The sequence below is a fragment of the Sciurus vulgaris genome (genome assembly GCF_902686455.1).
Source record: "Sciurus vulgaris genome assembly, chromosome: 16".
Classification (NCBI taxonomy): domain Eukaryota; kingdom Metazoa; phylum Chordata; class Mammalia; order Rodentia; family Sciuridae; genus Sciurus; species Sciurus vulgaris.
Genome location: NC_136477.1, coordinates 74,042,888 through 74,070,650, shown reverse-complemented (window position 1 = coordinate 74,070,650; position 27,763 = coordinate 74,042,888). Strand labels below are relative to the sequence as shown.

The following is a 27,763-nucleotide window of genomic DNA, read 5'->3' as shown; positions in this document are numbered from 1 at the left end:
CTAGAAATAAAGATAGTGACACCCATAGCTTATGGAAAGAGAGAATGCCAGAAAGAAGAAAAATAAAATAGTAGGAAACACTAAGTTTTGTGGACAACTTCTGCCTAACATCTCTGGTTAACACCTAGATCAGATATTTGTGGGCAGATTTGAACAACTTGCAATTAAGCTAGCAGAATAGTGATCTGGAGATTCATGAAAAGGAGTTCCTGATAACTGACCCATTAACAACTTCAGGAGTGTAAAAATGTTTGAGGGTGATGTTCAACAGAACATGGTAAAGTTATCTGTGCAAGTTTGGGGATGTGTATAAAACATGATTGAAAAAAATTGGAAACTACCTTAGAAAAACATAGTTAAGACAGCCAGCCAATACGGGTTTTGAGCCTTTTGAGTTGAACATTATTGATTCTAAACTGCCTTTCTGCTGTATGATTTCCTCTAGGAGTACTTAGAGTTCAGCAAGAGGTGAGATATTCTCAGATGTAGGGAAAATTAGGGAGGATCAAGCAATATATCTTCAAGAGCGTTCTTATCCTGATAAACATGGGATTTAAGTTGTGCATGGAGGCAAGAATAAAAATGTGATGGCACTAATCATGGAGAAAGTGGCAGAGCACAGAAGGTTGCAGTAAAAAAGGAATCTGGGCTTCTAGAAAGAAAAACATAATGAACAGAAAATGAACAAAGGGTACAGAAAGCAGTTGTAACTATTCAGTCCCCCCAAAACTTAAAATTGAGTCAATGTGACAATAGTTTAAAAAAAAAATCATGCCTGTCAGGATCCAGCCCTATCAGGGTTCAGAGGTCCTAGGTGGATGGGAGTCATCGGCATGGTGGAGAAATAGCACACAGAGACACCAAGTGTTCTGAGGCTGAATCTGTATTTTTTCTGCCAGTCTTTTTATAGATATTTTTCTTTAGTAATGATTATATCATTTTTGGTTAGTTTAAAACAAGAAAAACCTTCAAAAGTACAATCTATGCTTCTCAAAGTACGCATTCTCTCTGTATGACAATCCAGAACAAAATAATCTTATTTACCAGGTAGATTAAAACAACCTCTCTCTCATCTAAACTGAGGGCACCATGATCTGGCAGACTTTAACCTTCAGAACAAACACATCACTAGATTTTCTGAGAAACCACCCCCACCATGAACTCCAGTGTTTAACAGTGAGAAACATTACTATTATTAAAGGGCAAAGAAATCAAATTATAGTTAATAGTCTATTCTAATTTTATATAATGGCAGACTACAATCTTATTCTGATTCTCAAAGAATTAGACTAACATAGGAAAAGCACAAATTATATTTATGACTAACCTTAAAGTTTTTATTATGTAAAGTAACTCTGCAATCAACTATTGAAACTAAGAAGCAACAAAGACTAAACACTGCATCCAAGCTCAGAGGAATGCCCTTTATCCAACTATTATTATACTAAAGTAATCACAGCCTCCTTAAACGCAAGCACAGCTACAATTGTTTATTTTTCATATATTTTTATCTATGTATTACTGCCAAATTTTTATGTGCACATTTTGTGTCCCAATACAGTATAACCTTCCCAGTGTCTTTTCCAATAAATTTCTATTAATATATTGATTATTAATATTAAAAGCAACTACACATGGAGACATGCCATGCCTATGGCTCCCAAGAGAGAGGATGATCAACAGAACTGTCAAGTGTTGAGTCCTTTATTCCAACAGACCGTGTCAAGTGTCAGATGCTTCTACTCCAACAGACCATGTCAAGTGTCAGAGTGGCAGAAAGGAGACACAGCACATACCAATGTTCCAGTTATTTAAGAGACTCTGTTTTAGTATGAAAATAATAATGTTAACTAAATAATTTTAAAAGCTTTAAGGGAAGTTCTCTTTTAAAGGATCATACTGTGTAATACCTAAATCAAATAAAAAAATAAAACTTTACAATGAATGGTGATTTGTCAATTTTCCTTAAGTTTGGATACAATTTTTCTACAAAATGGTGTTATTATACAATAAAGTTAGAAGTAGTATGAGGCATTTTTTCTTTAATACTTCATCAATTGTGTCATAGGAAGACAAAATATTTTAAAATTTAATCTTGCATTCAGATCATGCCCATAATTTGACATGTGGCAGAAAGTGAGTTGTCCGCAATGACCACGTGAAGTCTACACTTTCCCTCTTGAGCCCAAGTTTGCTCATTTGCAAAGCACAATGACATTGTTCACTGGATCCTTTAGTTGGTTCAGAATGAAAAATGCAGATGTACAAATTCTATTTCTCTTTCAAATCACACTTATTTTTGTTTATATCCATTTTCTTTTGTTTCTTATGAAGTCATACTTGCATACTTTAAGGAAGAGCAAAAGTATGGTAAATTATGGGACTTTTTCACTGATCACCACCCTTACCATGTAAGAATCCATACTATGGGATGAGTAAGAAAGAGAAATTTCACACAGAATGTATATCAGATTATTCAGCTAAGAAGAGACTTCTCTAGAAAGCATGTTAGTGCTCACATACTAACCAGTACAAGTATCCAGGTAAGACTTCACTGTCTTCTGATACCCATCAATGGCATAACTTCCTTTATATAATGCTGAACACTTCAGGGAGCACACATGTAGTGTATTTGAGTACAAAGAAGCACTTATATCTTCTTTGACTCTGCTATGGGCAAGAGGTTAAAAGGAAAAGCTGAAGAAAAAAAGGGAGTGACTATATTGCTACTTACTGCTACTTATAAAGAAGTCATGCCTATTGCTTACTTATAAAACCATAGTCTTTCAAACCTTCAGCTTTTTCTTTTAAAACACTAGAAAAATCAAAAGAAAAAGTACTTCATCAGGATGAAAATTTGGATCCTTGTCTTTGTACTAAATTTGTGCTCAGGAAGAAAATCTTGTGCCAAAGGAAGGTTCTTGTAAAGGAGGAAAAGCAAACTCACCATTTGAATCCTGAGACCCAGCCTGGTGCCAGGGTTTCAGGATGAATTGGCACTGCATTCTAGAGGGAACCTCTTCCATGAGGAAGAACTGTAGGAGTTTGGAAGTGGTGGTGCAGTACTTTTGATCTCTGTGTCAGAGTGCAGTGTCATGAAGAGTGCACATTTTTATTCCATAGGGATATTTGTCTCCTATAAAAGGGAAAAATCTATACATAAGACTTTATGGTGGCTAGTATTGTGACTAAGTTTGCTCCAAACCAAAATGTACTACAGTTTACTATTTGGGTTTTGCTGTAAGGAATCTGTCTGTTGCCTGAATTTCTACCATATACACTCTTATAGTTGGCAAAAACTACCTAATGCAAGAGTCCTTCCCAAATACTATTATGAGGACTAAGTATAACTAGAAAAAAACATTTCTTTAAAAACATCTTTTGTGAAATGAGTATTCACATCAGTTTGTGAGCTGCATTAACGTTGGTTCTGTATTATCAGTGAAGAGCATTAAAAAGTGTTCTAGCTTCTTCTTTGACAATAAGTAGATATGTAGGCTGGAGATATAGCTCAGTTGGTAGAGTGCTTGCCTTGCATGCACAAGGCCCTGGGTACAATCCCCAGCTTCAAATAATAATAATAATTATAGTAGTAGTAGATATGTAAACCTTTACCAAATCCATGTTTTCCCATGATCTCAAATCCAAAGATTTAAAGTATTTACTAATAACAAAAGCAGTATAAGTAAATATTAGTGGCTAACATAATTTAAATGACAACAACAAAGTGATATATAGGTGAAGCATCACTCTTATCTATCATGTCTCTCTTGAAAGGACATTTCTTTATTTTTATGAATATATATAGCAGTTACTCAAGAACACTGGAACTGGGGCTGTGTTTGTGACTCAGTGGTAGAGTGCTTGCCTATCATGTGCTTGATCCTCAGCACCACAAAAATAAATAAATAAATAAAATAAAGGTATTGTGCCCATCTATAATTAATTGTTTTTATTTTATAAAGGAATATTCATACAGTTTGACTTGATTTCTGCCTTTCTTTCTCTGCTACAATCTGGTTTTCACAGGTAATTATTCCAAGGAAGATTGCAGAGGATTCAAAACATAGAAATGGATGCAGAGTAAGATTTACAAGCTAGAAATACTAAACCCTGAAATCTGAACAAAATATGATTTTTTTCTCTCTGGTACTCTAATAATTGCCTCTAGGTGTAATACACAAATACTCTCATGTTGTGGACTTTTTAGTTAGATGGCAATTTCTTTTCAATTCTTACAGCTGAATATAACTTCATAAACTCTCACTGTTCTTTCTACATGGCATAGTATATGATATAAAGTTGTTTTCATATTTACTCTTTATAGTAACTGTTATTTTTTAAATTTATTTTTATTGTAAACAAATGGGATACATGTTGTTTCACTCTACATGGAGTAAATGTATACCATTTGTGTAATCATACATTTACATAGGATAATGCTGTTTGATTCATTGTTATTTTTTCCCTTTCCCCAACCCCTCTTTTCCTTCTATACAGTCCCTCCTTCCTCCATTCTCGCCTCCTCCACTATAGTAACTGTTATAATTTTCAGTGCTAAATGCAAAAACTTGGTTTCTATAACAACAGAAATAAATTCATTTATTAATATTATATTCCATGAAATTTCTGTAAGGTCTAGCAATAATGTTTGCAAACCTGGAAGTTTCTATCTAGTTTTAACTAGTCTACAAAAATAATTATTTTAAGTAAACCTCTGGCTTTTGATGAAAACTCTCATTTTCATTTGTTTTTCCAACAAATTTGAAAAATAAGATATCTGAAATGCTGTCAATTTTGCCCTCAGGTCAATTCTTCATGATTTTCTATATTCCAAGTCTGAGCATGAGAATGCACAGAAATATTTTATACAAAACTCTGATTTTAGATTACTCAGATCACTTGAAACAATGTGAAATATTCAAAAGTAACATAGTTGAAAATTGAAGGATTATAAAAAATGTTTATGATATACTTTGCACAATATCTGTTTAAATTTATTTTAAAATTCTTAACAAATTGTCATCATTTTGATTGTTGTCCTGATCTCAAGAGCTGTCAAATCCAGTAGTGGTGGCACACAACTATAATTTCAGTACCTCAGGAGGCAGGAGCAGAAGGACTACCAGTTTGAAATAAACCTCAGCATATTAGCAAGGCCCTAAGCAACATAGAGAGACAATGTCTCAAAATAAAATATAAAAAGGACTAGAGATGTGGCTTGATGGTTAAGCACTTTTGGGTTCAACCCCTGGTACCAGAAAAAAACAAACAAAAAAAAACTTCTAAAGATAGTATCCCATGTTTTAATTGCTCCATATCTGTTAATTATACTGAATTGAATTATGTATCAAGAAATTTGTTAGCTAAAAAATTGAAATAAGGTGAGTTGCAACCTATTTATCAACTATTTATTGAAATAAATGCTGTGAAATTTGGCCACAGTGAAAAACAAAAAGAAATAGTTAAATTGATTAGCAATGTAGTATTTGGTGAATTAGTGAAGATCTTAAGAATCACAATGGGTTAATTTTATTTTATTTATTTATGATTCCTGAGGAAATTTTGTTCACAGGATAGTTATTTCATAATTATTAACCAACTAAGATGTCATGATTGAATTAAAAATCATTTTCTACAGAGCCAACATAGTATTAAGTAGTAAAGAGAACAGGGAATTCAAAAACTGAATGTGAAAATCAAATTTATAGGTAAAATTTAATGCTAATTTTTATTTCTTTAAAAAATAGCTTGGTGAGACAGTTTAGTATCAATTGAAAAAGGAAGGAGAAAAATTTCCTTTCTTCTCCTGACTATGCCATTAGCTACCTTTAAGTGAAAAGATATTATTGTTAAGCACACAGTAAAGTCTTGTAGATATTTGTTAAATTCATACTACATGAAATTTACATTTAATATTATCTAAGCTAAGGACCCTAGACCAATTTTGATATACTTAGAATTATAATTAAAACAAAATGCTATCTTAGATTTTACAGAAACTTGCCAATGAGTGAGTATAGTGCCACTTCTTTTCCAGAATCAATTCACAACTGATAATTGTTCTCAGAGCCCTTGGAGAAAAAAAAAATAAACATCATTGTAAACCTTCTGCCTGGTATTGGAGGAGAATATGTTTTGGCATTTTTGTGCTTTGCAGAAAGGAAAACCTGGAGATGATATGAAATCTATTCAAGTTCATGGGGTGGCCATGGTATTTTTTAAAGACAGTGGTGCTGATTTCTTCAACCCATCTCTCATTCCCCAAAACAACTTGGGAACCCTACTTTTTTTTCTTCCCAGCCCTGGCTAGGAAACTACAAACTGTATGAAACTGGACTCTCACTATGTAAGCCCACAGAATTCAACACCACTGTCAGAACCTTTCATAAGGGAAAAACAAAAATCTCATTTCTCCAAAGCTAATCTCTTTTGTAGACTTTTCACTTCTGGGATCTCTCTGGATTTCTCAGAGACTGTTAGACTTAACCTCTAATATGACCCTTCAAAGGCAACTTTACTGTCCAGAAAGCTATAAATAATGCTGTGTCTAATGTAAAGAAAAATATCCAACAAGCTTTTAGGAAATAGGTAGTTATCAGTGTTCAATGGCTTTAGGTTGGACAAGCTCAGCCCTGGGGAGAGTAAGGACAAGAATTCTATCTAGAGGATAGGACAAGTCATGGAAAACAATAAAATTATTCACTTGATATCAGATTTTTAAACCTTAAACAATACAGGCCCCACTTGAAAGAAATAAAATTAAGATACACTGACTGTGCTGAATCCTCTAGAAGGGCTAAAAATGTTTTAAATAAAGCTGGAACAGAGATAGTCAATGCCCTTGGCAATATTTCATATCCTTATGCTTAACTTCCAATTAAAAATCATGGAACTGCCTTTAGAATGGAAGGTTCTGGCTACAAAGAATACCATACAGACCTCTATTTGCCCCTTCATTTCACAATTTGTCATTTCTTCCTCCATTCTATCCCCTAGTAAAAGAGAAAGAAAAATCTCATAAAATTTTTTTATTTTTATGTAGTGTATAGAAATATCATAAAAGTCCCCTAGAGCCAGTATAATTGAGGAGTTCCAATTTCTAATTAAAGTCATACTTTTGGCTTTAGCAGATCATTCCCTTTGCTTAAAGGAAAAGCACAGATAAAATGATTCATATATTGATTAAGCTCAATTTATTTATCCCAAACTATTCACTCTCTACTAAGATATAATTACCTAGGTAAGAAATCAATGCAGATGTGCCTGGTTTATGAATTCATATAAAAATTAATTATACTGTAAATACATTACTAAATTTTGCTAATAAGCCATATTCCAAAGTTTGGCTTCCCTGAATTCTTAAGGGCTTAGTATGGAATTGTGTAAGTGCAAATGTAAATGCAGTCAATAATACTACGACATATCTTAAATGTGTCATAACCCATCATAGTCATTGTATTTTTATAACAATAATCTCTCTGAAGAAATAATGTTGTTCAAGTACTTTCCTTACTTTTCAGTCTTCTAAATGTCGCTCCTATTACTATAAGTGCTCACTTTGTGTTGTTTACATAGCTTATAAGGAAAGCAATGAGACAAACTTCAATCTCCCCACCCCTCAGTCATCCTCAAATATTCCATCTTTTTCACTAAAAAATGGTTTAAAAAAAGAAAAAGAAGCAAAGGCCAAAAGTAACCAGGAAGATTACGCTATTCATATTAATGCTTTTCAAGTCCATTATCCAAACAAATCTTTTTTTTTTTTTTTTTTTTTTTACTAGAGGCATCAATCATTTCATCCTCAGAACCTGCAGCCACCAAATATGTCAAATGTTATTTATATGAAAATTCTACTATGGAGAATTCTTAAGTATACAATTCTTAAGTATACAATATCATTAGTATCTCTGATAATGACTTGTCGAATAATAGGAGGGACAATATTTACAACTGAATTATTAAATACTACTTTGTATATAATTTATCACAGTCTCTTTAACATTAAGAATATCCAGCAAGGTAACTTATATTTATCCTTAGCACTGGTAATGACATGTTGACAACTTCACTTGCTGTATCTGAGTTCTTTTTATAGTATAAAAAAGAAATAAGTACAGCTGTAAATAATGACTTTCAGACAGGTGAACAAATAATAATCAACCAATAATCATTCAAGAACAAATCTTAATTTTAATTGTGAACAGTGGAAAGCATAGGACTTAAGTAGAATATAAAACTTTGATTATAAGATACACTCATTCCCTGATACATTATTTCATTTAATAAAATATGTATTGTTCTTATGCTGTATGATTCACAAAATATAGGAGCTTAACCAAGTAAGAAGATGAAATATTTTTGAAGAGAGTACATGAAGGCTACTCCCAATCACACACCCATAACACTCAACGATGTTGCTCTGCTTAATTTCCATTACTGTATTTCCATAATGCAATGTGAATAAGAAAAAGAGAAAACTATATTATATTTCTTCCTGAATGCTCTTTTTATAGTGGGGATGTTTATGTCTTTATTTGTTTTAAAAGCAGCTGAGGTAAAATCAAAATAAGAATTTTGATTATTACTAGACTAGATGACTAGATTATGACCATGACTAGATATATTTAAAGCATAAATTTTACTGGGTATTTTCTATGTGTCTGTTACTATGGCTACCCAGATTTTTTTGTTGTTGTTGAAATCTTTTAGGATTGAAAATTGAGAGTCCTAACAAAAGGTACTGAAAAAATTTTTAGAAAACTCAGTTCCTCTTTTCCAATTCTGTCATTAAAAAGGTGAGCTTTACTAGCTCTGTGCTAAACTAAATTGAAAATAGAAGGACAATCTTCAGCAAACTCAAAAAGAATTCTGAGGTATCTATAGAGATCACAGAATTCCCAAAGACAGTGCATACAGTGCAATGCTACCTAAAATGTATTGACTATGCACATATGTTTTACATAAGATAACTGTCAAATAAATCAGCCATTAGGGCTCTATACTTGACAGAGCTGACCTGGCATATAAAAGCAGAATAAATGGTCACAAAATGATATAAACACAAAGTATATAAAAGCAAAGCAACATGAAATCCACTGATAATTTACATGTTCTTCTTTTATAATATTTTTCCCATTTAGGCCAATTACTTGAAAAAACAAATTGCCTCCAAAAGTTGTTGATTAACTGAATTTTAATTTTTATAAAAAGAATTTTAAATGCATTGATTTCTAAAGTGTTCCATGTAGGTCCAAAGATTATGCAAAAGTAACTCAGAGCCCAACCAATAGGGAAGACTTGAAGTGCCCAACCCAGAAACTGCCTTCTACTAGAGTAACAAAGGAATGTTACATACATAGCCTTAACTTGAAATATAAGTTTCATGGAAATTTGAAGAAACTCTTTCATGGAGTCTATAGTGAAGAAAATTGAAGAAACTCTTTCATGGAGTCTATAGTGAAGAAGAAACAAATTACCTTGTTTCTGAGATAATTTTTCTTAGCATTAGGTATATATTTTCATAGCAGTAATTACATGAAGTATATTTTTCTCTGCAAGCCTTTCTGGGAGAGAAAAACAATTGCAATTCAGTAGGGAGAGTTCTTTGTCTAGTAAACAAATAGCAAGACAGACAAAAGTAGAAATATAAGTATTCTCTTCCATATTAGCAGAACTCATAAGTCGTGCACAAAAAAAGCAAAAGACTACATGAACATATTTTCCAAGCATGCATTCCTATTTGGGAAAATAACTCTCTGAAAACAGGGCTCCCTGAAAGAGACTGTTGCCATTAAAACTGTATCAGAGAGCAAAATAGTGTCACTTCATTCTTGACTCATTCATGGTTTCAGTGATAAAAGCAGAGTACCCCAACCTGCTCACAGCTCTTGTCAAATTGAGAGTGGTAATTCAGGTTCCCTCACACACATATTTTCATAAATAAAAGATGTGTCTAAAAAAAAAAAAGGGATTTTTCCTTGAATTCCATAACATAAACATCTGCCACAAAATCTTAATTGAGGTATGTGTGCTTTATTTCTACTGTGCTATAGAAAAACTTTTTAGTCTCAAACTTTTAAAAATTGAGTATTTCCCTCAAACAATAGCAACTGGTGCTCAGGAATTGGTCAGAACTTTTGCATAACCTTTCACTTCTGTTAAAACATAACTCTTTTGCTTTATATATTTCCCACTAACAATTATTCCATGTGATTTTGAGCTGCTGTAAAGTATAACAGCTGATAGTTTAAAAAAAAATATTGCCATCTTTTTCTTATTGATAACATCTTTATTCCTGTACCATAACTTCAGTCAAAATATTATATATAATAACTTGGGTTAAAGATTTAATATTTATTTAACAATATGATTGGCATAAACAGTCTAATCCATTAAAATACCTCTCCCAGATCATCCACTTTTTTATCTGCAAGTATTCAATCCACAAAATCTCAAATATTGAAGAAATTTTCAAAACAATTTTTGAGATGTGAGATGTTTGGAGACACTGCTTTGTGCTAATAGGGAACACCCTTCCTGTGGATGTAATTTAAGCCTCACTCTTTCTCTTCAAAATGTCTCAGAAAAACATTCACATCAGTGATAAGAAAGACATAACTGAAAAGTGAAATTTTTTCCAAGCATAAATGCTAAATATTGAAATTAATGCTAATTTATCTTGTTCCATTTCCTCTAGAGTTTAGTTTTCATGTACACAAAGATAAACATATATCCTAGAAAATGTTTCTCCATCATAATATCTCTCAACACTTTCTTATAAAGCACATTCACTGTCTACCTTTCTGCCTTTCTATCTTTTTAGTCATGGAGTTTCTGCATTATGCAGGAATTTGAATTTAATTTCCTGGCTCACAAACACCTAGACACAATTTCCAATGCCCCTGGTGAATATTTTGATGAGACTCCTTTTTGGGTAGTCTTTCTCTTTCTCCACATTGATGTATCTACTAAAATGCAATGATAACCCAAAAGAAAACAAAGTCAGATGGATTTTGCTATGATTTACTTTAAAAAAAATTATTTTGCTAAGGTTTTCAGTATATTCATAAGCAGTTTTAAAGGCAGATGAATGTCTCATCACATAGATTATGTTATGGATTAAAAGAAGCTTTGTAAAATTTTAGTACCTGTCAGATGTGGTAACACATGCTTTTAATCCTAGTGACTCAGGAGGCTAAGGCAGGTCCACAAATTTGAGTCCAGTCTCAATAATTAAGAATCCAAGCAAGTTAATTAGGCCCTGATTCTAAATAAACAAATAACAAATAAACAAATAAAAGTTGTAAATATAGTGCAAGGGCAAAATACTCTGGATTGAAACTATATCCCACCATTTTTTTTTTTTTTTTTGGACATTAGGAGTGAGGGCTAACAATAATGGAATTGAAGATCCAGGTAATATGAGGCTTGAGAATGATAAGCTTCAGGCACATCTGCATGATGTTCTATTCTGAAAGCCTCCCTGTTTTCTCAAAAGGGTATGGCATCTTGCTTTATAAGTACAAGAAGACAACACATGATACTTTACTAGATCAAACAAAGCAATGAACACTTTTCATTAGCTTTTCTTCATTAGTTGGGGAGAGGAAAATGGAAAAAAAGAGTGAAGGACTCTGGGTCCAACCCATGATCCTAGTTGAGCACTTTAGTCTGTAGCTCAATGATAGAGATATATCATCTTTGATTTTGAAGGTACTCCACAGAAACCTCATATTTATGGAACTCAATAGATAGATATGTTAAAAAAACTTCAAGTGGTAGATTGGAGACAACAGAAAGAGATGGAAGGTATTACTTAAAACTTTTAATTTACTTACTACATGATAAAATTTAAAAATAACTATACTAAGAAAATACCTCTGAAGGGAAGAGAACCATTTATCCTTTTGCTCTGGGGAACTGCAATCAAAGCAAGGGGAAGAGAAAAACCACATAAATGCTAACACTAACATTTGAAAATTGCTAATCTAAATAAGATGAAAGCAAGACTGTTCTTGTGATGTAGTTTTTCACATGAGCTGTAAACCTGGAATAATTATATTCTGGAGACCCTAGTAAAACAATGACCCCTAGGAAAAAACTGCAGAGTCAATTTTAACTTATGCTAAATTCCTTTGGATGGATCCAAGGGAGCATGCCATTTTTATTCATTCCTCATTTGAAATTGGTTTTGTTTTAATTGTAAGAATATTAATAGAACATGAAATGATAATATCTTAGAAATTTGCTTTTGAAAAGAAAATATGATATGGAAAAATATAATGGAGAGTAATATGATTGGAAAAATTATGATGGAAAAGAATAATGATACAAACACATTTTTTTCAACATAGCCTCTAAATCCTCTGATAACAATTCACCTTCTGTCTGGAACTCTAAGTTCTTTTTTGAGTAATTGGTGAATATTCCTTTCTAAAACATTTGCCAAGGAAATCTGAGGATATTTGCCCTGATTCTCATTTAGAGAATCAATGTCAATATTGAAGTCTAGTTCTCTTGTAACAACAGCCTCTAACTTTTCTGTTCTTTTTCAATCACTCTTAAAGCATTATTTTTGAATGATATTCCATTATGCAACTATCTGGAAACAATTCCCCATGAAGTTTGAGATCCTGAAATAAACAAAGTAAGTGCATGTGCTTATTCTTTGTCATTTAACTTTCATTAGATTGTTTTCTACTCTCAAGTTTCTGAATTAGAATGGTGTTTATTTTCTAAGTAAAACTGGGTTAATTCTGAATGGACTTCTCTGGACATAGATAGGCCTTCTTCAGTACAAATATATCTTATTTTACTACCATCTACTTTATTGTGCTTTTCAGATATTACATCTATTTCCTATTTGGAGGTTTGTAAAACCTGCTTGAAGCATATCTATTAGCTTCATTTTTAAAACAGCTCAGATGATTGCTACAACTTTTAGCAATAAAGAATTTTTAAATCAAGATACATACCTTTGTAAGATAGCATCATTGCACACTTAGTACAGTAAAATATAGTATAAACATCTTTTATATGCAAAAGAAAACCAAAAAAAATATGTATGACTTACTTTAAATGTGCTATTCACATTATTGGCACTGGACTGGAATCAAATCCACAGTATCTTTGAGGTATGCTTAATAACTAGGGTCCACTGGGCTATTTCAGAACCCCTTGACAGAAACAGCAATCAGAAATCAACTATACCATTTCCACTGTCCCTACCTGAAAGACAATCTTTATAGTACAGTAAGGGTAGTTGTATATGAAGTCATAAACTAGTTGTGCTGTAGAGAATGGTATGCTAGCATGCTACATATGATCTTTAGGTTCACACAGTTCCAGGCTTAAATTCATGGCCCTCCATTTAATAACAGTTGAATTATTAGGTAAAATAAAAAAACATAAACTAGCATGTGATAGGTCAGTAGTGCATTACAGAACTTAGTGGCCAAGCCTGATCTTTGTTAGAAGATAACAGTTTTGGGTTATTATAGTTATCTGATTTCAGGACTTGCCCAGGCAGGTTGGTGGTGATGGGAATAAAATAATAATAAAAATCCTCAAGTGCATGTGTATGAACAATAACTCTTTGAGTGTAAAATGAACACTGGAGTTGGGGCAGACAGGTGTGCATTTGGTATGCTCACCATGAGTGAAAAGTCCTAACTGAACACATTCATATTACAAATATGAATATTTGTGTTTATACATTTGCCACAATCTCAGGGTAGTAATATGACTTGGGAACTAGTTTTCAACCAAAATGTAAATTTGATTTCACTGACACATTATATAGGTACCAAATCAAATTGGAGACACCAATTTCAGAAAACTGAGTATTTTGTAATACTCATTTTACTGGTGGACTAAAACTATTTTGCTCAAAATATATACAGTATAAACTATTCAATATAATTATAATACTTTATAAAATTTGCCTCAATAAAGGTCTGTTTGTAAAAGTTGAAAAGATGATGAGGCCTAAAAACTCAATGTGTAAAACAAGCAACAATCCATTAGAAAAAGGGCATTTAGAGGAAGCAGTTTCCTAGAGATCCGACTACTCTATTTTATACTCTTATTTCTAAATTTCCTTTCTTCAAGTTGTTTTGGTATTTTCACCCTTTTAAAATCACTGTCAAACCAAGTGACTTCAAGAGTTCCTTATATTGACACATGACTTTCATATGGATTTTAATTCAGAGGTCTATCGGAGAAATATAAGGTGCATGAGTATTTTGGTTGGATGTGTTTCAAAGGTATTAAATAAAAACTCAGAAACAATGTTTCAAACATTATAGAAACAAAATTGAATAAAACTTTCCTCTTTCCCAGACCTTATTTCAGCTGTGGAGTCAGGAAAATACAGGGAAAGTAGCAGTTCTTACCTTAAAGTGACCAGGTAGTTCACTTTGAGCCAGTCCAAGACAAAGGATGTTTACACAATTGATTTGTCTTCTTCCATTCATCCACAGCAGTCCACATAATCTGTTAGTTTATTTTGTTTTTTTTCCATTCAAGTTATTTCATCTAGAAAGATAAAAACAAACAGGACTTGATATTTTATTTCTTAAATTTTACAGAAACTTCTGTGTTTGTTATGACAAGACATTTTCTAATAATAATGGTCGCAGAATATTTCATGGTATTTATCTTCAGTGCCTAGCGGAGTAAGTGCTAATATGGTTGGATATCTAGATCCAGAAAGTCCTTCACAATATCTGGGGAACAATTTTAACCTCATACCTGTGTTTATGGCAGCTTTGTTTTTTAATTTTTTAACCTAGTTATTTTCATTTTTCTATATGCTGAGTATTTGGATCAAACACCCAATTGAAATTTACTGTGGTTATAAATATTCATAAATTATTTGCAACTTGCTTACTTTCAAAGACTTAAGTTATTGGAATTACCATCATTTATTAAAATATTTACAAATATGTCTTATGGCAGATGTTCTAAAAATATTCAACTTAAAGAGAAATTTATCACACATATTCAGCTCTATCATAACCATTGTAACTTTAGAAGAGTAGGTTGTTTTAAATTTCACTTCTTATGATTTCATTGACCTTTACCACCTATACTCCGGCAAAAAAACGTAAAAAAACTATGGCCTAAAACAGTCTAAACTAAATTGGAAAAGAAAAAAGCAGAAGAATAGAGCTGACACAATCATCTTTTATCTCTGAGAAACTCAAAAGTAACCTATTTTTTAAGATTATCAGTAAAACTGCTTTTTGACAATCTCTAATATGGAAATTTCCATGGCTTTGGTTTTATGGAAAGTTTTAGTTCTCATGAAGGATTTGAGACTCAAAAGCTTAGAAGGCCCTGAGATGGACAAATACTCAGGAAATTCTGATACTTCATGTCATTCAGAGCCATCTGAGTAAATGCTAAAAGATAAAGGGAAATCAAAGATAGCTTAGGTAGAAAGAACCCTAAAGCTCCTCCACTTCATTGAACACTTAATGCTACAAATTCTAAGTGGAATTTATAAAATGAAAAAGAATTTTGGACGAACTATAGATACAGGCTAACAAAATTTCAATGCTCCATTTGTTCCTCCCATGGGGTTCACTGACTTTCAATGTAAGATAAAATTGCTTTGTAGAATAATGGCTTTTTTTTTGTCTTGTAATAGTTTTACACCATTTTTATTCACCTGTAGTTTTTCTTTGTGAAAACAGACTTGATTACCAAAAAAGCTAAAGGAATTTACAAAAAGAAAGCCGGCATTACAGAACATTCTCAGCAAAATATTCCTTGAGGAAGAGATGAAAAACAATGATGCAAATCAGCAATGGGGGAACTAGCCTAAAGGATTAGCCAAATAAAGGAGAAACCAAATTATGTCAAAAAACAAAAATGAGTCAAATAACTGGGAATACAAATCATATCACAATAATAACCCTGAATGATAATGGCCTGAAATCATCAATCAAAAGACATAGACTGGAGAAATGGAGTGCGGCCTGCTCTCCGGGCCCTCTGGGGCCCTCCGGTCTCAGGCCGGCGGGTGAGCTGGGGGGCCCGGGGACAGGCCGCGGCGTCTTCCCTGCAGACTTCGGAGCTCCCGCTGCGACTGCCCCACTGGCTGGCCTGCCTGTGAAGGACCTGCGAGCCTCTTCCCCTGGCTGGATGACCCGATGGCGGCGGCGACCTGTCGGATCCCCCGGACCCCAGACCCCGCGGGCTGCCAGGTCTCGGGGCCCAGTCCTGTTCGTCCCAGCGAAGCCGCCGCAGAGCTCGTGGTGCCTTTGGGTGGTGGCGGCGTGGTGGGTGCGAGAAGAATGGCGGCAGCCCGGGCTTCGAGGGCCCTTGGAGAAGAGTAGACACACCGAAAGCTCGGCCACGTGTTGGACAGAGGAGCCGCGCAGACCAGGGCCCTCCGCGACTGCGGGGCGGCTCCTTGAGACCGCGCCTGGTTGGGACAGGCGAACAAAGGCCTTAACCACCCCGGAAGGTGAGCGAAGCCCCCGAAGACCGACGACGGGTGGAACGGTGAGCGCCTCAGCGGTTGGTGTGTGTTCTCCCTCAGAGAAGCGAGTGGTCACGTGCGTGGCCGCCACCCTGGGGAGATGTCCTGGCCTGCGTAGAAGGCCTGTGTATATAATATGAAAAAGCTGCTCTCAACTTGCCCCATCCTGTTACAACGGTTGCTGCGGTCTGGACATCTCCATGTGAAGAGGTTGGCCGAGGTCTGATGGTTAGAAAATAACGTCTTGCAAATGGCCTTTTGTTTTTAAAAATCGGAAATGTCTCCTGCAAGTGGCTTTGGAATGGATTCCTTAGCCCATCTCTGGAGCTGCGCGTGTCCACGCTTGTTAAGGGGGTTAGAGGACCTGGAGAAGACTGACCGTGAGGCGGAGGAGGTCCTGTGCAGACTGGTTTATGTAAAAGACATTTTCCTCTTGTAACCATTGTTTTGTGTGTGCATCTTATTCCTCATTACTGTGTAGATAGCTGAAAATGAGAGTACTTTTTGGAAATCCTAGGCTTTCTAGATGTTCTAAAGTGCCTGATATATGGTAAAAGTAGAAGTGGTAACATACAACACGTTTTGTACATTTCTTTTTGTTAAAATTCTTATGAAATTTTTTTTTTGGGGGGCAGTAGCCAAACCCCCTTTTGAGTCATACAGAGTTGTGTGCTGGTCCTTGGGTGTGCCTATGGTGAGCTAAGACTTGTACCTTATGTCTATGGATTTTGTTTTACTTTGCTGTGTATATAGTGTATATAAAGGACAAATGAATCCTAATCTGCATCTAGTCTGTCTAGATGTTAAAGAGGTTGCCAGTGTATGACAAAAGTAGAATTAGTAAACAAATTTTGTATGTTTTGTGTTAAAATTCCTAGGAAGGATTGTCTTCTGAAAATTTTGAGCATTATAGCCCACTGGGTCAGTGACAGGCCAGAATGCTCATATTTTGAAGACATTTTAAAATTAGAACTATTGTTACATGTGTGCAGTTTATTCAAGACTGTCCTGTACATAGTGGACAAACTAAGTCCTTACTTGAAACATCTAGCCTGGCTAGATGTTTAGAAGTGCCCGATGTATGTTAAATGTAGAGATAGTAAAATATCACTTTGTAAATATCTTTTTGCTAAAATTCATATGAATAGTCTTTTGGGGAAGGGAACTGTTAAACCATCTCTGTGAGCAGTATAGTACTGTCTACACCTGTTCGGTGATGTGGAGGAGGTGGGAGGGAAGCAATTGCAAAAGGTAATATGTTAGTGTGTTCATACTTGGGACATTTTCAGACATCAGTTTTGTTTCGTGCATTTTGTTTTGCTGTGTATATAGTGTATATAATGGGCAAATGAGTCCCAGTTTTGCAACATCTAGTCTCTAGATGTTAAAGAGGTTGCCAGTGTATGACCAAGTAGTTAGTAAAATTAGCACATTTTGTACACTTTGTGTTGAAATTCATAGGGAAGCTTGTCCTCTGTAAATGACTTTTGAATATGAATTTGTTTCAGCCATCTCTAAGTGTTACAATATGCCTGTAATTGTCCACTGGACTGAACGATAGAGGGATGTGAGGATAGAAAGGTTCAAGGACAAAATGGTCATATTAGAGAATACCTCAGATTCTAACCATTGCTACGTGTGCAATTTTATTTACCAGTGCTGTGTGCCTAGTGGACAGGTTATTATGTGGAATATCTAGTCCTTCTATTTATTTAGAAGTGCTTGATATATTTAAAAGTAGAAGTGATAGAATTAAAACTTTGTAAATAGCTTTTAAAAAGTGATGGGAAATACTGTTTGGGATTGTTAAGCCACCTCTGAACAGAATACTGTCTGTACTTGTTCACTGGGTTGAGGGAGGTGGGAGGGAAGAAGTTGCAAGGGTGTTTTGGTAAGAGCATGCTGGAAAACTTCAGCTTACCCATTGCCCTGTGATGTGCATTTCATTTAACTTTGCCGTGCTGTATATATTGTATATATACTGGACAAAGGAGTCCTAATTTTATAATATCTAGTCTCTAGATATTAAAGAGGTTGCCAATGTATGACAAAAGTAGAGTTAGTAAACTAACACATTTTGTACACTTTGTGTTAAAATTCATAGAAAGGCAGTCTTCTGAAAAGGACTTTTGGAAGTGAAATTGTAACATATCATGTGACACTCATGTGGCACATGTGACATAGGAGAAAGAAGTGGAAGAAATGAAGGATAATAGGCCAGAGTGATCCTACTTAGAAGACACTTTCAGATATAACCATTGTTACATGTGTGTAGTTTATTTAACACTACTATGTACATAGTGGACAAACTTAAGTCCTTATTTGAAACATCTAGTCTTTCTAGATATTTAGAAGTGCACAAAGTATGTTAAAAGTAGAGGTAGTGAATAAAACATTTTGTAGGTATCTTTTTGTTAAAATCCATAATGAAATAAACTGTCTTTTAGAAATGGAATGATCAAAACAGTTCTCTGAGCAGTACACGTTGTATTTGTACTGTTCAGGGAGGAAGAAGGAAAACAAAATGCACAGGGCTTTATACCAACGTATTTTCTGTGAAGCAAGATTGACCATTGTCTCTTATATCTGAGTTTTGTTTTACTATGTAAATAGTGTATATAAAGGACACAAGTCCTAATTTACATCTAGTCTATCTAGATGTTAAAGAGGTTGCCAGTGTATGACAAGTAGAGTTAGTAAACTAACACATTGAGTACGCTTCATGTTAAACTCATAGGAAAGACTGTTCTTAAAACCACTTAGGAAGTGAAATTGTTAGTCATCTCTCAGCATTACAGATGCATATACCTGACCCCTGTGTTGATAAGAGACTAGAAGGGGAAGGGTTCTAGGCCAAAATGTTCTTGTTTGGAAGACACTTTCAAATTCTAGCCTTTAAAAAGAGGCGTTTTGCTTCAGAGTGTAGCCCTTGTTCAGTAAGTTGCAGTTTATTCAGTGCTACTGTATGTATAGTTTAAAACTTAGGTCCTTGTTGGAAACATCTAATGTTTCTAGATGTTTAAAGGTGCACAACATATGGTGAAAGTTGAGGACTAAAGTAATGCCTTTTAAGTATTTTTTTTTTTACTATATAGGAATGGTTGCCATGTAGGAGAATGAAATTGTTGAATTTGATGTCTTGGAGAATACGTGGAAGATTCACTGGGTGGTGGGGGGGGGAATGAGAAAGTATGCATAGAGAAGCACTCTGTGCCCTTAGATTAGTTCCAATTGTCTAGCCATTGTTATGTGTGCATTTTAGTTAGTATTGCTGGGTATTAAAGGATAAGTCCTAATGCCCAAAGTTTGTTAGAAGTAGCAAAATAATCCCTATATAAATATCCTTGTTAGTTTTTAGGAAGAACTGTCTTCTGGGAATGACCCTTGTTAATCCACCTCTTGGAGCTAGGGGTAGTCCTGAATTTAGTCACTGAAATGGTGCTGAGGGAGAAGAGGAAGGGTGAGGGGACGTGCTCTTTGCTAGTAGCTCCATATCTGGAAGGCAGGTTTAGATTATAACCATAGATCTATATGCATTTTGGTAAAGTCCTTGTGTTTATTGTGCACAAAGTTCATACTTTATTTCACAACATCTAAGCTTTCTAGATGTCCTGAGGGTAACAGTGAATCATAAAAAGTAGAGCTAGTCAATTAGCCAATTTGTAAATAACTTATAATTGATAGAAAAGATGCATCTGGGACATGGAATTGCTTTGTCTCTGGGCTATGGGTATCAGGACTTCCTCATTAGGCTGGCAGCAAAGGGGCACAGGGGCCCACACAGGGAAAGACAGGAGCAAGTGCTCAAGGATTGACATTTCCATGTGAGCCACTGGTGTGTGCAACTTCTGGCTGTACTATAGGAATACTTTAATTCACTGGGAACATGCATTCTTGCTAATACTTTAGTAGAAATCTGGTAACGAAACAAGCTTGGTGTATCCTGTTGCTTTGTCTCATTTTAAATGCATTAAGGGAATGCATTATTTTAGTTGTAACTCTGCAAATATGTCTATCCTAGAGGCCTGTTGCCATTTCTGTCTTAAGTGAAATTTTTGTCCCCAAGAAAGGATAACAGATTGAGTTGGTATAGTGTATTCTTGGTTATCAAAAATACTCATGTAGCTTTGGGATTTTGAATTGGTTAATATTCATGATGTGTGGAAAAGCATGATACACACTACAATCTAAATCACAAAATGGGATATTGTGTATGTATATGCACGACCTGGAGGGACACGTCCAACTAAGCTGCTTGTGACTGGATGACTTTGTTCTTTGCTTGTGTTTTTGTTTTTCCTGTAATGCACACATTAACATTTAAAAAATAAATGCTATTTTAAAAACAAAACAAAAAAACAAAAACAAAAACAAAAAAAAGACATAGACTGGCAGATTGGATTTAAAAGAAAGATCCAACAATATGCTGCCTGCAAGAAACTCACCTCATAGAAAGAGATACCCATAGACTAAAGGTGAAAGGATGGGAAAAAAAACATACCATGCACATGGACACAGCAAAAAAGCTGGAGTATCCATCCTCATTCCAGATAATGTGGACTTCAAGCCAAAACTAGTCAGAAGGGATAAAGAAGGAAATTACATACTGCTTAAGGGAAGCATAAATCAGCAAGACATAACAATCATAAATAACTATGCCCCGAACATTGTCTCATCCACATATGTCAAACAAATCCTTAATTCCAGAAATCAAATAGACAACAACTCAATAATACTAGGCGATTTTAACACACCTTTATCATCATTGGATAGATCCTCCAAACAAAAATTGAATAAAGAAACCATAGATCTCAATAACAAAATCAACAATTTAGAATTAAAAGACATATATTGAATATACCATCCAACAAAGAATGAATACACTTTCTTCTCAGCAACACATGGATCCTTCTCTAAAATAGACCATATTTTATGCCACAAAGATACTGTTAGCAAATACAAGAAGATAGAGATACTACCTTGTACTCTATCACATCATAATGGACTGAAATTAGAAATAAATGACAGAATAAAAAGCAGAAACTTCTCCAATACCTGGAGATTAAATATACACTACTATAAGATGAATGGATAACAGAAGACATCAGGAGGGAAATAAAAAAAATTCTTAGAAGTAAACATGAACAAAGGCACATCATATCAAAATCTCTGGGACCCTATGAAAGCAGTACTTAGAGGAAGCTTTATTTCATGGGGTGCATTCAACAAAAGAAATAGAAATCAACAAATAAATGACTTAACACTACAGCTCAAAGCTCTAGAAAAAGAAGACCAGACCAACACCAAAAGTAGTAGAAGACAGGAAATTGTTAAAATCAGAGCCAAAAACAACGAAATTGAAACAAAAGAAACAATCGGAAAAATTAACAAAATAAATAGTTGGTTCTTTGAAAAAATAAACAAAATTGATAAACCCTTAGCCACACCAACAAAGAGAAAGAGGGAGAAAACTCAAATTACTAAAATTTGGAATGAACAAGGAAATATCACAACAGACACGAGTGAAATACAAAACATAATTAGAAGCTATTTTGAAAATCTATACTCCAACAAAACAGAAAACCTCAAAGACATCAACAAGTTTCTAGAGACCTATGAAATACCGAAGCTGAACGAGGCGGATATACACAACTTAACTAAATCAATTTCAAGCAATGAAATAGAAGAGGTCATCAAAAGCCTACCAACACGGAAAAGTCCGGGACCAGATGGGTTCTCAGCTGAGATCTACAAAACCTTTAAAGAAGAGCTCATTCCAATACTCCTCAGAGTATTCCATGAAATAGAAGAGGAGGGAACCCTTCCAAACTCATTCTATGAAGCCAATACCACCCTCATACCTAAACCAGACAGATACACATCAAGGAAAGAAAATTTCAGACCAATATCCTTAATGAACTTCGATGAAAATATTCTCAACAAAATTTTAGCAAACTGCATACAAAAATATATTTAAAAGATAGTGCACCATGATCAAGTGTTTTTATCCCAGGGATGCAAGGTTGGTTCAAAATCTGGAAATCAATAAATGTCATTCACCATATCAACAGACTTAAAGTTAAGAATCACATGATTATTTCAATAGATGCAGAAAAAGCATTCCATAAAATACAGTATCCCTTCATGCTCAACACACTAGAAAAATTGTGGTAGTGGTAACATTCCTTAACATTGTAAAGGCCATCTATGCTAAGACCATGGCCCATACCATTCTAAATGGTAAAAAACTGAAAGAATTCCCCCTAAAAAGTGGAACAAGGCAGGGATGCCCTCTTTCACCACTTCTATTCAACATCATCCTTGAAACTCTAGCCAGAGCAAATAGACAAACCAAAGAAATTAAAGGGATATTAATTGGATTAGAAGAAATCAAACAATCCCTGTTTGCTGATGACATGATTATATATTTAGAGGAACTTGGAAATTCCACCAGAAAACTTTTAGAACTCATAAGTGAATTCAGTAAAGTAGTAGGTTACAAGATCAATGCTCATAAATCCAATGCATTTTTATACATAAATGATGAAGCTTCAGGAAGAGAAAATAGGAAAACCACCCCATTCACAATAGCATCGAGAAAAATAAAATACTTGGGAATCAATCTCACAAAAGAGGTGAAAGACCTCTACAATGAGAACTACAGAACACTAAAGAAAGAAATTAAAGAACACCTTGGAAGATGGAAAGATCTCCCATGTTCTTGGATAAGCAGAATTAATATTGTCAAAATGGCCATACTACTGAAGGTGCTATACAGATTCAATGCAATTCCAATTAAAATCTCAATGATGTACCTTACAGAAATAGAGCAAGCAATTATGAAATTCATCTGGAAGAATAAAAAATCCAGAATAATAACAGCAAAAGTAGTAGAAGACAGGAAATAATTAAAATCAGAGCTGAAATCAATGAAATTGAAACAAAAGAAACTATTCAAAAAATTGACATAACAAAATGTTGGTTCTAAGAGAAAGTAAACAAAATAGATAAACCCTTAGCCACACTAACAAAGAGAAGGAAAGAGAAGACTTAAATTACTAAAATACTTGATGCAAAAGGAAATATCACGACAAACACCACTGAGATACAGAATGTAATGAGAAGCTACTTTGAAAATCTGTATTCCAACAAAATAGAAAGTACCAAAGACATTGACAAATTTCTAGAGACATATGCTCTGCCCAAACTGAACCAGGAGGACATACATGATTTAAACCGATCAATATCAAGCAATAAAATAGAAGAAGCCATTAAAAATCTACCATCCAAGAAAAGCCGAGGACCAGACGGATTCCCAGCCGAGTTCTACAAGACCTTCAAAGAAGAACTCATTCCAATACTTCTCAAAGTATTCCAGGAAATAGAAAAGGAGGGTACCCTACCAAACTCATTCTATGAAGCTAATATCACCCTCATACCCAAACCAGGAAAAGACACATCAAGTAAAGAAAATTTTAGACCAATATCTTTGATGAATGTAGATGCAAAGATCCTTAACAAAATATTGGCAAACCGTATCCAAAAACATTAAGAAAATTGTGCACCACGATCAAGTGGGATTCATTCCTGGAAAACAAGGATGGTTCAACATTTGTAAATCAATAAACGTAATCCATCATGTCAATAGATTTAAGGATAAGAATCATATGGTTATTTCAATTGACCCAGAAAAAGCATTTGACAAAACACAACACCCCTTTATGCTCAAAACACTAGAAAAAAATAGGGTTAGTAGGAACATACCTAAACATTGTAAAGGCTATTTATGCTAAGCCCATGGTCAACATCATTCTTAATGGAGAAAAACTGAATCCATTCCCTTTAAAAATGGGAACAAGACAGGGATGTCCTCTTTCACCACTTCTATTCAACATTGTCCTCGGAACTCTAGCCAGAGCAATTAGGTAGACTAAAGAAATTAAAGGGATACGAATAGGAAAAGAGGAACTTAAGCTGTCACTATTTGCGGATGACATGATTCTATATTTAGAGGATCCAGAAACCTCCTCCAGAAAACTTCTAGACTTCATCAATGAATTCAGCAAAAGAGCAGGCTATAAAATCAACACACATAAATCTACAGCATTTTTATACACAAGCAACGAAACAGCTGAAAGGGAAATGAGGAAAACAACTCCATTTGCAATAGCCTTAAGAAAAATAAAATACTTGGGCATCAATCTAACCAAAGAGGTGAAAGATCTCTACAATGAAAACTACAAAACACTGAAGAAAGAAATTAAGGAAGACCTTAGAAGATGGAAATATCTCCCATGTTCTTGGATAAGCAGAATTAATATTGTCAAAATGGCCATACTACCAAAAGTGTTATACAGATTCAATGCAATTCCAATTAAAATCCCAATAATGTACCTCACAGAAATAGAGCAAGCAATGATGAAATTCATCTGGAAGAATAAGAAACCTAGAATAGCCAAAGCAATCCTTAGCAGGAAGAATGAAACAGGGGTATCGCAATACCAGAACTTCAACTATACTACAAAGCAATAGTAACAAAAGCGGCATGGTATTACCACCAAAATAGACAGGTAGATCAATGGTACAGAATAGAGGACACGGACTCAAACCCAAATAAATACAATTTTCTCATACTAGACAAAGGTGTCAAAAATATGCAATGGAGAAAAGATAGCCTCTTCAACAAATGGTGCTGGGAAAACTGGAAATCCACATGCAACAGAATGAAATTAAACCCTATTTCTCACTCTGCACAAAACTCAACTCAAAGTGGATGAAGGACCTCAGAATCAGACCAGAGAACATGCATCTTATAGAAGAAAAAGTAGGTCCAATTCTCCAACTTGTTGGCTTAGGATCAGACTTCCTTAAGAGGACTCCATAGCCCAAAAAGTAAAAGCAAGAATCAATAACTGGAATAGATTTAAACTACATAGCTTTCTCTCAGCAAATGAATCTATCAGTAATGTGAAGAGAGAGCCTACAGAGTGGGAGAATATCTTTGCCACTCATACTTCAGATAGAGCGCTAATTTCCAGAATATATAAAGAACTCAAAGAACTCTACACCAAAATACAAGTAATCCAATAAACAAATGGGCTAAGGAAATGAACAGACACTTCACAGAAGATGTACAAGCAATCAACAGATATATGAAAAAAATGGTCAAAATCTCTAGTAATAAGAGAAATGCAAATCAAACCACCCTAAGATTTTATCTCACCTCAATTAGAATGGCAATTATCAAGAACACAGCAACAATAGGTGTTGGTGAGGATGTGGGGAATAAGGTTACACTCATACATAGCTGGTGGGGTTGCAAATTAGTGTAGCCACTCTGGCAAGCAGTATGGAGATTCCTCAGAAAGCTTGGAATGGAACCACATTTGACCCAGCTATCCCACTCCTTGGGCTATACCCAAAAGACTTAAAATCATCATACTACAGAGATACAGCCACATCAATGTTCATTGCTGCTCAATTCACCATAGCCAGATTGTGGAACCAACCTAGATGTCCTTCAATTGAAAGGATAAAGAAACTGTGGCATATGTATAATGGAATATTACTTCGACATAAGGAATGATAAATTATGGCATTTGCAGGCAAATGGATGAAATTGGAGAATATCATGCTAAGTGAGATAAGCCAATCTCAAAAAACTAAAGGACAAATGATCTTGTTGATAAGCAGTTGAGGGCATATAATTGGGGGTGGGAGGGGTTAGCGCTAGGGTTAGGGTTAAGTTTAGAATTAGGTTTAAGGAGGGTGGTAAGAATGGAGGAAGGGAAGGAGTGTATAGAGGGAAAAGAGGGGCTGGAGGGGGTGGGGGTAAGGGAAAAAATGATGACAGAAGAATCAATCAACATTACCCTATGTAATTTATGATTACACAAATGGTATGCCTTGACTCCATTTAAAATAGAGAAAACAACATGTATATGTATCCCATTTGTTACAATAAAAAAAAACTAAAAAAAAAATTGTAGAACAAAGTTTTATACAAGTATAGCTTACATTGGTAAGAAATGTAAGACTATAATATTTTTAGTTCAACAGCATTGTGTTCATTACTGGTCCCCCAGCCAATTCTACACACAGTAATTTTTAATGCTTCATCATACACATTTTGAATATAAAATTGAATTAATTTTATAATTAACTTTGTGAGATATTTAGTTTTCAAACTGTATGTTCTGAGGTAATTTGTTGCAGTTCTATCTTCAGTATCTGAATTGTTAACACTTTGCACCCTTTTCTACAACACATGCCCTATGTCTTTAGTGTAAATCTAGGCATACCCCAACCTAGATACTAACATTACTATTTTATGATACTGCTTGTGCATATAAATCCAAGTATCTAGTCTTTAACTGATTCATTCATTTCATTTTTGGCATTTAACCATGAACTACAAAACACATTTCATATTCCTTTAAATACTGCAGTATGTCTATCACTAACTACAGTTCAATATTTCTTTAGAATTTTTCTCTTTTATAAAAATTACACAAAGAAATGCAAAAATATTCAAATCTGAAGTACATATTCACCAAGTCTAGCAGATTTATTAATCTGTGAACTCTAAACTTTGACCAAAGTATACATAATTATCATCAGTCCAAAACTTCTCCTTTGCTCCTCATCAGTTATTATTTAAACTAGCAAGGATGGGTTCCATGTGTTTGTTCTTGGATTATGTCTTCACTACAGACAGAACTATTAGGTCAAAACTCATGAATGCCAAATCCAAATTCATTCATACCTGATTTTTCTAAAAAATAGGTCCAAGAAGCCAAAATTTTAACCACTCACATCCCACCTGCTTTGAGCACCTAGTATCTGCTGTTCAAAGAAAAAAGTGTGTGGTTAAGAGATCCCCAAGGTACTGCTCCCATTTGGATCTCTCTAACCCCTGCGGTTCTACTAGTTGCATCACCTGGACAAATAATTCACAGAGACACCTTCTTTGTCTCTTTCTTCTCCATGACTTCCCTTGAACTTCTCGCCTTTTGGATGATGGCTGCTTGTCATAATACTGTGGACAATTTTAGGTTGTGAGGGATGTCCTTTCTTTACTTTCTTTCCTCTTTTTTTTTTTTTTATTGTACTAGGGATTGAACCCAATGGTGTTCTTAATTACTCAGGCACATCTCCAGTCCTTCTATTTTTTATATGGAGAAAGGGTCTCACTAAGTTGCTTACAGCCTCACTAAGTTGCTGAGGCAGGCTTCAAAAATATGATCCTCCTGCCTCAGAATCTGGAGCTGC

The 27,763-nt window shown here is 34.6% G+C and overlaps 1 protein-coding gene and 1 long non-coding RNA gene across 2 annotated transcripts in view; both read right to left on the bottom strand.

The window, feature by feature from the left end:
- The window catches only part of LOC306646601 (uncharacterized protein), a 234,870-nt gene that overhangs the window by 101,213 nt on the left and 105,894 nt on the right, over positions 1 to 27,763 (bottom strand). The gene's annotated exons all lie outside the window — the stretch shown is intronic.
- Positions 7,930 to 27,763, bottom strand: part of LOC306646636 — a 71,824-nt gene continuing 51,990 nt past the window's right edge. Inside the window, exons 3-6 of the long non-coding RNA XR_013759908.1 lie at positions 11,881 to 11,922; positions 11,151 to 11,269; positions 9,355 to 9,454; positions 7,930 to 8,088 (exon numbers count right to left, since the gene is read on the bottom strand). This is a non-coding gene — a long non-coding RNA (uncharacterized lncRNA). The remainder of the gene's footprint in view (positions 8,089 to 9,354; positions 9,455 to 11,150; positions 11,270 to 11,880; positions 11,923 to 27,763) is intronic.